Source organism: Eleginops maclovinus, chromosome 24, assembly GCF_036324505.1.
Source record: "Eleginops maclovinus isolate JMC-PN-2008 ecotype Puerto Natales chromosome 24, JC_Emac_rtc_rv5, whole genome shotgun sequence".
Taxonomy (NCBI): domain Eukaryota; kingdom Metazoa; phylum Chordata; class Actinopteri; order Perciformes; family Eleginopidae; genus Eleginops; species Eleginops maclovinus.
This window is the reverse complement of record NC_086372.1, coordinates 9,189,931-9,204,954: the sequence shown is the minus strand read 5'-3', so window position 1 is coordinate 9,204,954 and position 15,024 is coordinate 9,189,931. Positions and strand designations below refer to the sequence as shown.

The following is a 15,024-nucleotide window of genomic DNA, read 5'->3' as shown; positions in this document are numbered from 1 at the left end:
GTGTGTGTGTGTGTGTGTGTGTGTGTGTGTGCTGGAGAGGGAGGGCAGCCGTGGCTAAAGGTGTCAGAAGGGAGGGTGGTTTAAATTTAACTGCAACAGGGCTGATATCTGCATGGCAGGTCGTGTCTCCCTGCGCTCTTTTTCTCACACACACACACACACACACACACACTTAAGCACACACACACACACACACACAAAGCAGCTCGATCATTCAGTCAGGACACGCTCCTTTTCCTCCTCTTCTTCTCTCATACCTCATCAGACCACCTGGATTGTACCAAAGGGCCAGCTGAGGACGCGCCGCAGCAGAGGAAACGTGTCAGGGAGCAGAGCACAGCAAACATTCACACTCAGGATAACGCTGCATCTGAGCCGACGGGCTGAAGGCACGGCCAGTGGCACTGCAGAGGCAGAGCAGCACAGTGGGCTAAAGCGTCGCTGTGAGAGGTAAGACTGGAGCTGGGCTACGAGAGGTTGTGTGTGACAGGGGATGTGTGTGTGTGTGTGTGTGTGCGTGCTCAAACCCTGCCTGTATTCATCTCTTTCAGTTCCAGGGAAATATGCAAACGCAAAAAGGTGCCTTTCTGTGTGCTGAGGGTTAGTCAGCATTATGAGTGTCACCTAAGAACGGACACATCTTGAATGCAAATGATATGTGCGATATGTTTGGAAATATCTATGTTGTTGTTTAGCCAGGTTTAAATTATAAGTGCTTATGATGAATAGTGCATTTAATTATCACCAAAACTTTTCTGAAATGGAAGTCATTCTGTTATACAACAACTGCTGCATGGAATTCTTTCTCATTTGAGTTCATAGACCAGGCTTCAAATGAGTGGAAATTAATCTGCATTGTGGCAGCTTTTCTGCAAGATTGCTGCTAATCAGACAGATATACAGATTAGAGGCTAGAACAAAGACTACAGGAGGCTCTGGGGGTCGCAGGGAATGTCTGCTGATCCTAATCTAACTGGAGTGAATTTGCTTTAATCGGGTTTAATTGATTTGTGAGGGAGACAAAAGACCTAATCATCAGGTATGTGTTTTTTAAATTGCACGTGACGCTGTGTATTGTTTCAGAAAAACAGGCGTTTGAGCTCCAAGTCAAATTGAGCAGATTTACAGTAAATCAGCAACACTTCTCAACAGAATCTGCTGACCGGGGTTAAACATGACACGGCCCTGGCGGCGGTAACGAACCCCGTGGTCAAACTGCCCACCACTTCAAAGCTGCGGGGATAATTCATGCGCTCCTGTGCGGTGATACTGTCTTGAGTGGACGCTGGTGTTGGTTGCAGCCAGGGAATTTCCAAAGGGCAGCGTGTCCATGAGCACAGTTCCTACAGGCAGGGAGGGAGGAGGTCAAGTTACCGGGCCTCAGTTTGGCAACGTACTAAGGGGGGGGTAACAGTAAAATATCAGGCCAATGAAGCATTTTTACTTGAGTTGAATTGTAAAACTCAGACAGTATTCATTTCCATTTCTCCAAAGTTATAATTACATGCTCCGACAGGATGTCCTGCGCTGACATTGATGATGTGTTGGTATGTAGTGGTCAGCAAAGTAAAAGAGAGATGTTACCAAGAAAAAGGATTAGCACAGCTCCCACCTATCATCGCCAGGCAGCAGCGTTTGCAGTTCCTCACAGGTTATGAATAAGTTGAGCTTACAGTCGCATTAATAGGGGACGTAGAGCTGCCATTCCTTAGACTGCAACACACATTAAAGGAATACACAGGTGTTTTCTCCCACAAACCTCCCCACTGTGAGTAAATATTTGGGCTGACAGAAGGTCCCCCAGCACGCTCCACATGCAGCTTTAAAAGGCTTGGGGTTTGGCATGCGACTAGAAGTGACAGGTTAATCCGTTTAAGTACGTACGATAGCGGAGCGGAGAGACGCAGCCTTCTGGTGAGGCTAATCTGCCGAAAGCCAACAACAAGGCAGCTGACCAACGGATTGATCGATTGATTGAAGTTTAAGGGGCAATGTCCTGAGTCGGGTCATTCGAGTTGAAGTACTTTGTATGAATTCGTCCATTTCAGGGCTGCCCAAAGTCGGGCCATGAGGGTGGATTTGGCTTGCTAGATGTTGAAGCAGGTAAAGAAATATCAATTATAATAAAACCAATAAATAATATAAGTCAATTAATTCAGTAAATATTTTAATTTAGATCAGTTCTTATTTTATTGTTTGTTAATACTCTCACGGCCGCTGGCAGGAAGTCAGTTTGGGTTAAGTACGCAGAGATAGTGTCACATGGACGAAAGATGAGATAAGAATGACTTGATTAATCCCAAACTGGGAAACTGGTATCCTATTAGCATTTTGTATCTTAACAATAGACTAAAACACAATGAATGTTTTACTTTAACTCGTTGCACACCATTCACTTTGAGTGTTGGGCGCCACTGGTCTAAATGGGCGTAAAGTAGAAAAACATGGCATCTCTAACGATGTTTGGTGAAACAACTCAAACATGTCTATGTCTAACATTTCATAGCACAGAAACAAGGCATTACATATAGATATGGATTCTCTGCACCTTGCTGCAAACTCCTTTTCTTTCAGGTGATTGACAGTTTGAGGGTAGTGGGGCAGGGATCATTAGACGAGAGGCGGTTTAATAAACCTCTTGGCACCTTGAGCCCCACCAGCTGTAGGTTGGATTAGAAGGTCTGGCTGTGAGGCTTTATTAAAGGCGTTTGATTCATCGATAAGGAGAGCTCTGCGGTGTGTGTGCGTGTGTCAAGCTGGCACGAGAACCTGTGTGTCCGAAGGAATCAAACATATTCTTAATTAGCCCCTAGAAAACCGATCCTCCTGGATTTCTATTACTTTCATGTTTTACTTTTAGGTAGATCACTGAAAATGACCACAAAGAACTGAATTTGGAGAGGAGCGTTGCTAACAGTTAGTGCTTTGAGTTTGGATTAACAGAGCTTTCTCACACTTTGTTGTTGTCACATTGAAATCACATCAGCCAGAGACATCCTTCACAACTGACAGACGTCACATGATATCAGGGGACGCTCGGTGAGAAGTTCATGGCTCGTAACTGTCATTCTGCGGTGGCTGCTCGTAATAACCTAAGGCCTGCTGAAGTGTCCTTGAGCACACATTAAAGCTCTGTGCTGGGCTGCCAAGACAAAAGTCCAGAGGAATAAATACAGTGTCACGTTACACACTTGGGTCAGGGTAATCCGAATTTCTGATTGGTCTTTCCCTGGGCTGGATGTTGAGGTTAGCGATGACCAGACTAATGCATGACTTTATATTTAAAATGCAGCTGTTGTAGGATATTATATAATAGAAGGACAGAAGGTAAAGGTCAAAATAATGCTATAGGACATAGGCCGGCTTAGTTTTGGTCCAACATAAAAAAGACTTTCAAGGATCCCTCATTGGTACATTCATAGAAAATGACTTTAAATAACAAACACATTTATAATCTTCCACCTTTGTATGTTTCTAAATGGAGAGTTTGTAGTTGTATTATTTGTGAGACAAATTGAGACTGTAGGATAACTGGGTCCTAAGTTTCGGTTGTTCAATTAAATAAAAATAAATAAAATAAGATTTTTTTATAAAATTAAATCAAATTGTAAAAATAAACACTGGACTCTTAAAACTCCTAGTGTTCACGCATATCCTGAAAGTTCTACCTTTTAGTTGGCATTGTGACGGCAGCGATGTTTTGAGTGAACGTCATTTTGATGTTTTCGCTAAAAAGTCACAGAGCATTGATGCCTTGACGTGGGGTCAATCAGTCCAGAAAGCATGTTGACTGAGGGCCACATGGCGTTTGGCGCAGGCACCACTGACTTGTTTCAGGGCGAGGATCCTGTTTCTCTCACAGAATACCATCCGCTCGCAGCTCTGGGAAACCAGCACTATATATACCAGGAGAGTCGCGCAATGTTGTCCCACATTAGTCTCTCTTATGTCGCACAGCTTGATCCGCAGCCTTCTGCTGTCAAGTGAAGTCAAAATAAGTCCGGAGATCAGTTTGTACAGCGGGCCGGGCTTTGAAAGATCAGCCCGAGGTTGCTTTCGTAGAACGCTCTCCCATGAAGACAAGCATGCGAGGCTGAGGGGCATATGACTATATAAAGGGAAAAGTCTGTATTAGGAGGAAGCGCCAGTAGCAGCAGGTAGATTCTCATTCAGCCAATTAGTCTGGCTGTTGTCATATCCTACCTATTCCATGTGATCCATGTTCTCAAACCAGGAAATATAGAAGCGCACATTTTTGGGGGTTCATGGTTTTACCCAGGAGACGCTGTTCAAGCCTCCTGAATAACTGTTGTTCATAAGATGAAGACTTCACGTGACTACTGTACTTACCAAATGTGGTTCTAAACCTAACCAGGTAGTTGTATTTACTAAACCACCATACCTATTTAAGTATGAGTGAGCTCAAATGCTTCAGTCAAGATGTTCTCCTGTTCTATATCATTGGATAATACACATCATGGGCAGCCTTTCCTTCTTCTTTATGTTGCATCTTATTGCTGACACCTTACTTCAGTGAAGTGTCTTCCCCATGTCCATCACTACCAACCCAGCTCGACTCCAGGTGCATAAATAATTCACACACATATCTTACAGCTGTGTTCTGCAGCAGACACCGCTCACTATCTATAGACGAGTAAAAGTGAGTAATGCTTGTGCCGCATCAGTACCCCATTGAGCATTAGGGATGGATGGCTGCCTGCGCTGCGTAAAAAAACTATCAGCAGGGGATGAAAGCTGGCGGCTCAAATGTTATGAGTGGAAATGCAACATGGTGAAATACAAAAGGAGAATAGCTGCAATAACCACACAACTCTTTGAGCTTGCTTTAAAGTGTACTTTACGTGCCCAGTAAAATACATCAACCTGCTGAAAAAACACAGCTTCAACAACTTTCGGTCCGGTCCAAATTCTAAATCAATCACCACCAAAAACATGCTGTGAAAAGACCAGCTAAACAGGCAGAGAGCTGGTGGATTCTAATCAGTCCAAGACAAAGTAAATGCAATCCTTCCAAACAGTGCTTTTAAAGAGAATGTGCTCAAACACAAGGTACGTCTTGTCATTTCCTGAATGCTATCAATGTTCATCATCCACATTGCTAGGATTTGCCAGTGCGTCACCACTTTCCCTCACTTAGAGTCAAATATGCAACAAGGGCCCACTCAAAAGTCAGCTGGCTGATGGGGCCAAGGCTTTCCATGATGCAGCAGAAAGTGCCACGTGCACAGTGTTGGCTGGCTGCACGTCGGACGGATTGCCATGTCACCCTGGGGAGTAATGATTGGCTATTGTTGCTTTTCACAACTTTCAGGACCTGATGATTTAAAAAAATCACTATTCAAGTGTTTGCACTGGGAAGATGGTGACGTGAAGCGTAGGTTTCCAGGTGAAAATCACTGGTAAGCAAATATATTTAGGCCTGATGGCACTACGTGATGTCCCCAAAGTCGATTTTCCACAATTTGTCCTCTATGTTAATAGCCTGGTGCTGTTCCTGGGGGCCACCATGGCTCTGTTGAAAGGTAACAGTCTGCTCTCTAAAGCTCACTAATTAATGTGCTGTTGTTTACTGGTTTTCTCCTTCAGATTATTCTTGGCTGAAACTGTAACATCCTGAGATTGTAACTATGACCTCATGGCAGGGAATCTACACATAGTTTTTTTTATGGATGTCACACATGAGATACAACATATTAATCAATGAGTTTAAGAGGTGATAGTAGGTGGATGTGGTTCCTTTGGATAGAGCCATGCTAGCTGTTTCTGGTATTTATACAAGGCTAGGCTAACAGGCTGCTGGCTATAGCATTATATTTATTGGAGTAACGCTCTTGAAGAAAGTGGATATTTAAACATTTCAAACTTAGACTCATCTTTTGGCACACCGGAGGAGGAAAGTGACTACTGAAAACACTAAAAGTTTGCAAAACCTGCACCCAAGCAAAGAGTTGCTTGTTCTGCATGAGTGCATGTTAGCTTAGCTTGCCCTGTAGCCATACATTATGTAAAGCAACTCCCTACAGAGCTGTGTATCATGCAGGCCTCAACGTGAACCAGCTCACATCTCGCTGCTATTTCTGCATTGAATTTCCCCCGGGGACTCGGCTTTGGTTGTGAAATTCTTGGCATATGTAATGTGATTGGATAGAGCGACACAGGTGGCAGCCTGGCTCTAAATATGCACCGGAGAAAAAATAAAACAAGGCAGCTCGCTGCGAACACTCCTTGAGCGTCAGCCCCCATTGTTGCCCCTCTCTGTGTTTGCTGTTGCTATAGAAGCGGACCCAGCTGAGATGAGGGAGCTTAGCATGGCGAGGCGACTTTTGCATTTGCTAAATGACGGGGTCAATTATCAGGCTATTTTCTGCTGACCCACTAACATTTTCCCTGCTCCCTCTTATTTAGGAGACATGTTAAGTGCAAAAGGTTTTGAGATGTCCTAAATGGGTGTGATTTGCTCAGACTGGGATTGAGTTTGGCAGGGCTGCTGCTGAGATGAGGCCCCGGGGCTTCTCAGCGCATAGTGTCAGTGAGGGCGGAGGAGGGAGCATTACATCCATCTGCCAAGATGACTCATAAGCAGTGCAGGGGGCCAAAGCCACAGTAGTGCTTCAGAGTATGGTGTCCAGGTTGTGACGGATACAGCCTTGGAAAATCCTGAGAGTTAAGTGCTTTTATTTCAGAAACAACCCGGCATCCTCTCTTCAGCTGTTTTCATCATTCTCCCTGAATGGAGCGTCTGCAGAGACTTTGTTCTAGACACAAAAGCTATACCATACTCTGCAATCATGACTCTGTAAAAATGGACTGACACTCGCCCGAAGAACAGGCACAGCATGACGAAAAACAGAACTCTGAGAGATGTTGTTTGCCTGCTGGGAGGCAGCACAGCAGCTGAGTTAGAGCTAGAGAACAGCAATATAATCCTGGATTTGAGTACGTCGGGGAGAGGTACGAAGCAATGCACCAGGCTGAGATGCAGTGCTAGACTTCCAATGTTTCGATGGATAAGTTAGTTTGTGTAAACAAAAGTCAGACAATAACACAAAGTAACTCACACACCTAATGCTTAATATGTGTATAAGAGCCACATGTCACATCGATGTCAAAGCTCTTACTTGAATTAAAATCGCTGACCAACGCAGGTAAGAGATTCATACACTGCCAGATAATGCCATCCCATAGTAGTGTGCCTACCAGACGCACAGTAATGGCTTATTATAAATAAATCCCATTGCTTTGCATTCTCTTGGCGCTGAATAGCACAATATCATCAAAGTCGATGAAGTCAAATTGTGTGACTCGTTGTATTAACAGGTTGCTGGGAAACTGGGCAGAGGGCGGACCTGAACGATGGAAAGAGTCAAAACCCACACTTCAGTGTTCATATTCTTCGGAGGAATTGAATACAGCTGATCTTCCTGTAACCACTCGCTCGTAGCCACAGATGTTCAGACATTAGACTTCCCCACGAGAAAATATGTTAGTGGGTGGAAGTGGTGAAAGACTTAGTCATCCTTGCTGACTCAGGCGTTCTCTAAATGCTGCGCTCGCTTACTGCTGTTACTTACTGCCGCTCTGAATTCCTCATTTAAACACTTTAAAATCAATTACAAGCCTCTGGGAACTTTGTGCTGAAGAGCACTTTCAGCACTGTTTAAATCAAACATTGGCTTCTGAAGGACAAATGAGCAGACCACAGTACAGTCCCTAAGTGGGACGTGGTCCAACACCACCAAGCAATGTCTCCGCCTCGCTTCTACAGTGCAGGGGATTGGATGACCCCTAATTTTAGCCCGGGGTTTGTCGGCCACTGGACGGATAAGATTACAAGCAAATAGGCGGTGATGCCACAGGAATTGGTTGGGGAGAAAATAAGGAACATCATAACATAAGCTTAATTTGCGACGTGATATTTTGCCCCGAAAAGTCAGAGTCCTAAAGCCATGATGATCATTAATTGGAGTTTAGGCATTTAAACATAGAGACGGAAAGTATCCGCTAACACTAACTAAAATAAATATATACTGTATACACACACACACACACACACACACACACACACACACACACACACACACACACACACACACACACACACACACACACACACACACACAGTATATACATAATGAGCACATTCATGACATGTGTTCATGACTTGTATATATATACTGTTTATACATTTCAGTGGATGTACGCAGCGTGCAGTCACCCAATGATTAGTGGACTAGAGTTTTGAAGCCTCTTGTTTGTCATTGTGGTTGAAGTTCTATGGTACAAAATCCCGAAAATACCCAAACCGGAGAGCATCGTGGTAGCGACCTGTCAATCCCAAGGTAGCCACACCCTAAACTGCTTTTTTTTCCCGTCTATTTAACTCTAAATGGGTCCGTCATTTTAGCCCGCTGCTGTAAGTAAGTCGGCTTCATCCTCTGGGAATCCTGAAGATCTGTTAAAAATGTCATGGCAATGCGTCCAAAGATGTGTTGAGATGTTTCAGACTGTTATTGTCATCTCTATGCTCAAAGAGATGATTATGTCACCGGTAATCACTGCTCATCACCTGTAAAATGCCAAGTAAAAAAGTGATGCAGAGCTGGAATGGCATGCGGTGAACAGATTCAAACACTTTGACTCAATATTACACTAATACCGATACCTTGACTGAGACTCCCAGGTTAATCTGAGAGTGAGAGGCAGTATGTGTGACAGCATGTAGACCTGATGGATGCTGAGACCCTGCATTCCTCCACTGTCAATCCTCTGTCACTGCGCAGACGGGTGGATGGACTGGGAATGCACCGGTGAATGTATGCATGCTGGTGCATACACTTTGATTATTTCTGGATCTGAAGTATGGAGTATAAGAGGCAGGTATGAGAGGAAGAACTGAGGAGGATTTTATTAGACTCCTCGCAAAACAAGTCTTCCATCCCCCCCTGCAGAGTACATTAGCACAGGCATAATAACCTATAGCCTTTCTTGACAGTCATTTAGGAAAAGGCCAGAGGGAAGCTGAACCAGTAGAAAGATTTATTTCTATACTGGGTGGTGAAACAGATGAGTACATGTACGTGACTTCTAGGATCACATAGCGCAGATGCAGTTACTGTGGCAGCACTGCTGACTACCTGACTCTCTAATACGAGTCCTCAGCCAGGGGGACAGACATTAAAACAGTTGGGTCTATCTGTTTACCCCACCAGAGACTGCCCAGGTAAACCTCCATGTATGTACAGTAGCTGTTTCCTGGTAAATGATCTATGGTGTGTATTAAGTCAGAAATCCATTGCTTTCAAACAGTATAGTGGCTGAATCAGATCAAAAGCATCGTAGCTATCTGATGACACAAACTGTCTGCAGGCTGCTAACACAATGATCCATTTAATGTAGAGGGAACTAAACCATGGCAGATTGGAGGAGCAACACACACAACACGTTTGGAAAGACTTGCCCCCTAAGAACTCTGGTAAATGGGAAACTGTGTGTGCTTCAGGACTAGCCTCATGATAGCTCAATACATTTGCCATGGCCGCATCGCTGAGTACACTATCTCCAAAAGGTAGTTACAAAAACTAACAAAGTGCTGCCCTCTGCTGGCTGAACAGAAGAGTCTGTATCCTCTGAACAACACTTCAAACTAAGGCAACGTTAACATAGCGACCTGGATTCAGAATGCACCGGGAAGATACAATAAACTCTGTCATAGACTGAAGAAAGGACGGGAACTTAAATATGTTGCCCATATAGTGGAATACGTAACGAGTAAAGACAAATGCCATATATGGAAGAAGCCATGTGTGTCGTCATTATTCTGATCTGACAAAGAACTTGTCTCTGGGTTTATCTGTGTGTATACATGAAATGCAGGATCACAGTGTGAGGATGTTAGGGCTTGTACCGGAGGCGATTTGTCTTGCTCACTGGTCGCCCTTGCGGTGACAAATCATTCCAGCTATTCACACCTACAGACCATCGGATCCGTCTGGAGCTGCTCGGTCATGCTGGGCACACGGGACACTTTAGAGGGAGGGGATCAGGTTTTAAAGCATGGAGAGGGGTCTGGATCTTGTTAAAATGTTGCCTGGTCCATTTCATTTTAGTGGGAACACATTTCGCAGCTCTGGCAGGATTAGATGTGAATGTAATGCACATTTTTGTGTGTGTGTTTTAGTATAAAAGTGTATATATGCAGGGCTTTACTGCATGGTAATAGATGCTGGATTCATTTGTTCAGTGCACTCCAACAACCTGGTGGTAGTGGCTTCTGAATGTTGATCGCACATGGGGCCATTCATGTGAATATTCCCAGTCATGGACTTAGGCAACCTGTTGCTAAATTAAACAAATATAAGTATTTCTAATTTCTCCCAAGTTTAAAGACAGGCTAGCTTTAGCAGCTAATGCTCCACTATGTTTGACTGTGGTTCAGCAGTAGGTCATGCCATATCTGAAACACAGCAGCCCGCCACCAACTGATCTATACGAGTCCTCGCTTGTGCTGTTAAATGTACGCTATAACCACTGTCATGTGTAGGATATTACTATCCCCCAGCATTTCCTGGCCAACTCACACCCCATCAGTCCTCAAAGCTTCTCTTCCTCATAATCACCTGCCCCAGAAAAGACACGGTTACAGTCTGATGACACGACAGGAGCACCCGCCAAGCCATGAAAGCAGATACAGGATATTAAATATATTTGGCGTGTTTAGAGCGTGTATCGAGGTCGACATGGGAGACCATCAGGGTTATACATAGAGCAACAGCATGAGAATGAGGCACGGTCTGCGTGCGTCACGTTCTGCTGATGTATGAATCCAAACTGAATTACTGGCCCCATTAAAAAGTCATTTGGTCCCGGTTCTGGTTGAGAGGTCGCTGAACTTCTGTACTGCAGTGTGTTTTTGTTTTTCGCCAGCTTGACCTTGTTAAATGTGAAGACCTTGGCACGAGGTGGATCACTAATATACAGTGAAGGGAGGCCTATACAATTACAGATGTTACACACAGTCAAACACAGCGCTTGGAGCCAGCCATGAGATCATGAGAAAGACATTCTCACTGGCAACACTGTCGGACAAAAGCAGACCAACAGAACAGACAGCAAGTGTGTGTGTGTGTGCATGTTCACATTCTGTACAGCAAGTGAGACTAACAGCATGTGTGCTTGGCAACGTTTCATGCTTTAACATCAGACTTGGCTCTCCTCTCAGACTGAAAACTCAAATGTAAACCTGGCAGAGGAAGCATCAGTGCTGTGTCTCTGCCCTGTGCTGGCAGTCCCCAGCTTTATGCCATGAACATGATGAGAGATAACAAACGGATTCCGCTGCTTCTTTCCCCCCTGAGGTTTATCGGAGATAGTTTTCATTTGATAAAATGTTTTACTTCTCTCAAGCCAAGTCAGTTTCATTTACATGGCTGAAAATGACATATTTGTAAGAGGGCTCTGCAATATCTACCATATAAGGAATTAAGGCTCCAACTTCAATCAATTCATCTGCCAACTTTCATTTTCCATTGTTCTGTCTGTTTAATGTTCGGAAATAGTCTGACAGGCTGAGATCAAATCTAATAACGACAGACCAAGACAAAAACATGTTGAGTTAACTATATTTAAAACCAATAGCAGCACATTTGAACAGAGAGACACTATTTCACCCAAACACATGCAAAACAAGAAGGGGTTAAAGAGACAAAGAGAGGAGATAACAGAGGAGTGACTTCAGCACAGGCAGGCATTCCAAATCAAGCTTATTGTGACTACACTTTAAGTTCGAGTTTAACCTTTACTGAGTTGAAGGTTGAAGCTTTAATGGCACAAGGGCGTCCTCTGGTGGAGATCAGTGTGTGTGTGTGGTTGTGTACCTCTAAAAGGCACCAGTGATATCGCACAGTGGAACTATGTAAACAAATAGGACCCCCGTCCATGAGAAACACTTTGTGGTGTGCCAAATAAGAAGCACCGGGCAACAGTATGGCCAGGAATATGAATTTAAAACGAGACACAGCCTCATTGCAGATATCAAACACTCAAACAGAGCATTCATAGAGATGTATTCAGAAAGAAAGGAGGAGTAAAGTGAAGCGAGGCAACATGTCGAGGTAGAAACATATGAAAGTGTAAACCTTTTGGTCTCCTTTAAAAACAGCATCGGACCGTGGGGAGCGGTGGCCCTGAGCTGTGGAAGGATTCCCACACCACTTATTGTGTTGCTTTACAGCCCAGCAGCCCTAACGCTCTCAGGAAACATCCCCGACGGTTTTATGGCTCTTCATCCGACCTCGAGGCCTGAAGGCTGATCGCTACCTGTTACCACGGCAACCCCGGCGCTGTTTGTACACATTTCATTTCGTTCCTTTTTTTTTTTTCGCCTACTTGATGGAAACCTCTCCGGCACGGCATGCTTACCCTGACATCGATTCCGTGGGGAATTTTAGCATCAAACCATGAATTCAACACGCTTTAACAAGACCTTAACATTATAACTGGATATGTATATTAAACACGTCTTTCCCCTCCTCCCAAAGGGTATGGATGCAACCATTCACACGTCTTCCTGTGTATCATTGGGCCAGTTATGAGCTCTGGAAGCTTACAGTGTTTGCAGCTAAACACAGTGAACTCCTGTACCATAAAAAGCAGTATATGTACAGTGGGGCAAAAAAGTATTTAGTCAGCCACCAATTGTGCAAGTTCTCCCATTTAAAAAGATGAGAGAGGCCTGTAATTTTCATCATAGGTATACCTCAACTATGAGAGACAGAATGAGAAAAAAAATCCAGGAAATCACATTGTAGGATTTTTAAAGAATTTGTTTTCAAATGATTGTGGAAAATAAGTATTTGGTCAATAACAAAAGTTCATCTCAATACTTTGTTATATACCCTTTGTTGGCAATGACAGAGGTCAAACGTTTTCTGTAAGTCTTCACAAGGTTTCCACACACTGTTGCTGGTATTTTGGCCCATTGCTCCATGCAGATCTCCTCTAAAGCAGTGATGTTTTGGGGCTGTCGCTGGGCAACACAGACTTTCAACTCCCTCCAAAGATTTTCTATGGGGTTGAGATCTGGAGACTGGCTAGGCCACTCCAGGACCTTGAAATGCTTCTTACGAAGCCACTCCTTCGTTGCCCTGGCGGTGTGTTTGGGATCATTGTCATGCTGAAAGACCCAGCCACGCTTCATCTTCAGTGCCCTTGCTGATGGAAGGAGGTTTTCACTCAAAATCTCACGATACATGGCCCCATTCATTCTTTCCTTTACACGGATCAGTCGTCCTGGTCCCTTTGCAGAAAAACAGCCCCAAAGCATGATGTTTCCACCCCCATGCTTCACAGTAGGTATGGTGTTCTTTGGATGCAACTCTGCATTCTTTCTCCTCCAAACACGACGAGTTGAGTTTTTACCAAAAAGTTCTATTTTGGTTTCATCTGACCATATGACATTCTCCCAATCCGCTTCTGGATCATCCAAATGCCCTCTAGCAAACTTCAGACGGGCCTGGACATGTACTGGCTTAAGCAGGGGGACACGTCTGGAACTGCAGGATTTAAGTCCCTGGCGGCGTAGTGTGTTACTGATGGTAGCCTCTGTTACTTTGGTCCCAGCTCTCTGCAGGTCATTCACTAGGTCCCCCCCGTGGGGTTCTGGGATTTTTGCTCACCGTTCTTGTGATCATTTTGACCCCACGGGGTGAGATCTTGCGTGGAGCCCCAAATCGAGGGAGATTAGCAGTGGTCTTGTATGTCTTCCATTTTCTAATAATTGCTCCCACAGTTGATTTCTTCACACCAAGCTGCTTACCTATTGCAGATTCAGTTTTCCCAGCCTGGTGCAGGTCTACAATTTAGTCTCTGGTCTCCTTTGACAGCTCTTTGGTCTTGGCCATAGTGGAGTTTGGAGTATGACTGTTTGAGGTTGTGGACAGGTGTCTTTTATACTGATAACGAGTTCAAAAAGGTGCCATTAATACAGGTAACGAGTGGAGGACAGAGGAGCCTCTTAAAGAAGAAGTTACAGGTCTGTGAGAGACAGAAATCTTGCTTGTTTGTAGGTGACCAAATACTTATTTTACCGAGGAATTTACCAATTAATTCATTAAAAATCAGTCAATGTGATTTCCTGGATTGTTTCCCCAATTCTGTCTCTCATAGTTGAAGTGTTCCTATGATGAAAATTACAGGCCTCTCTCATCTTTTTAAATGGGAGAACTTGCACAATTGGTGGCTGACTAAATACTTTTTTGCCCCACTGTATATCTGATCACATGGACTTGCTTTCTCTTCCGTATCAAGCTTTAGGATGATTCTTACTGCCAAATACACGAGCCAAAAAGGAAAAGCTCTGATTGTGGCTCTGTGGATTGTGGCTCTGTAAGACTGTAGTTTAATCATCACTGACAATCACTCTTTCTGTGTGTGGGCTCACACACGAAGACATAAACATGACTGTGAATACTGATGTGCATGGCTCGAATGTGGAATGTGTGAAGGAGAATGGATGCATTTTGGATGTTGTGAATAATGCAAGCATGCCTGCCACATTCACGGCACAGCACATTACAGATATTTAACACCCTCAGTGCTGTGCTACGGAAAATACTATGATGTTTGCTGGTATTCGATTACACAGTCAAGCATATGGCTGTGACCCCACATTCATCAGACCACGCTAAGACGTTTAACCGTGTGAAGAATGTAGATTTTACATGAAGCAGACCGCGCCGCAGTGAGTTACCGCTCATATTGATGCATGACTTAGCAGTGCTGCTTTGAGTGGAGACGTGCTGGGATGAAAACAGGCCTGACCTGCTGCTCTATGAAAACCAGCTTCTCCTCGCCATGATCAATTTCTCATGGGCCACAAGCAGATTGTGTGGGCGACTGACACAGACAGACTGCTCTTGTAGGTGTAAACTAAGTCACAGGATATAAAAAGTAAGGGTGTGTGTGGGGGGGGGGATTTTCATTTCCTAAGATTCTGAAAACTCTTCA

The 15,024-nt window shown here is 44.2% G+C and overlaps 2 protein-coding genes across 4 annotated transcripts in view; one reads left to right on the top strand and one right to left on the bottom strand.

The window, feature by feature from the left end:
* The window catches only part of LOC134861015 (collagen alpha-1(VIII) chain-like), a 52,863-nt gene that overhangs the window by 32,172 nt on the left and 5,667 nt on the right, over positions 1-15,024 (bottom strand). The gene's annotated exons all lie outside the window — the stretch shown is intronic.
* The window catches only part of filip1l (filamin A interacting protein 1-like), a 58,542-nt gene continuing 43,706 nt past the window's right edge, over positions 189-15,024 (top strand). For 2 of the 3 annotated variants that reach the window (XM_063877972.1, XM_063877970.1), the window contains exon 1: positions 190-450. The gene's annotated coding sequence lies outside the window, so the exon portion shown is untranslated. Of the gene's footprint in view, positions 451-15,024 lie in introns of all 3 variants that reach the window. The other variant, XM_063877971.1, reaches the window with a different exon arrangement.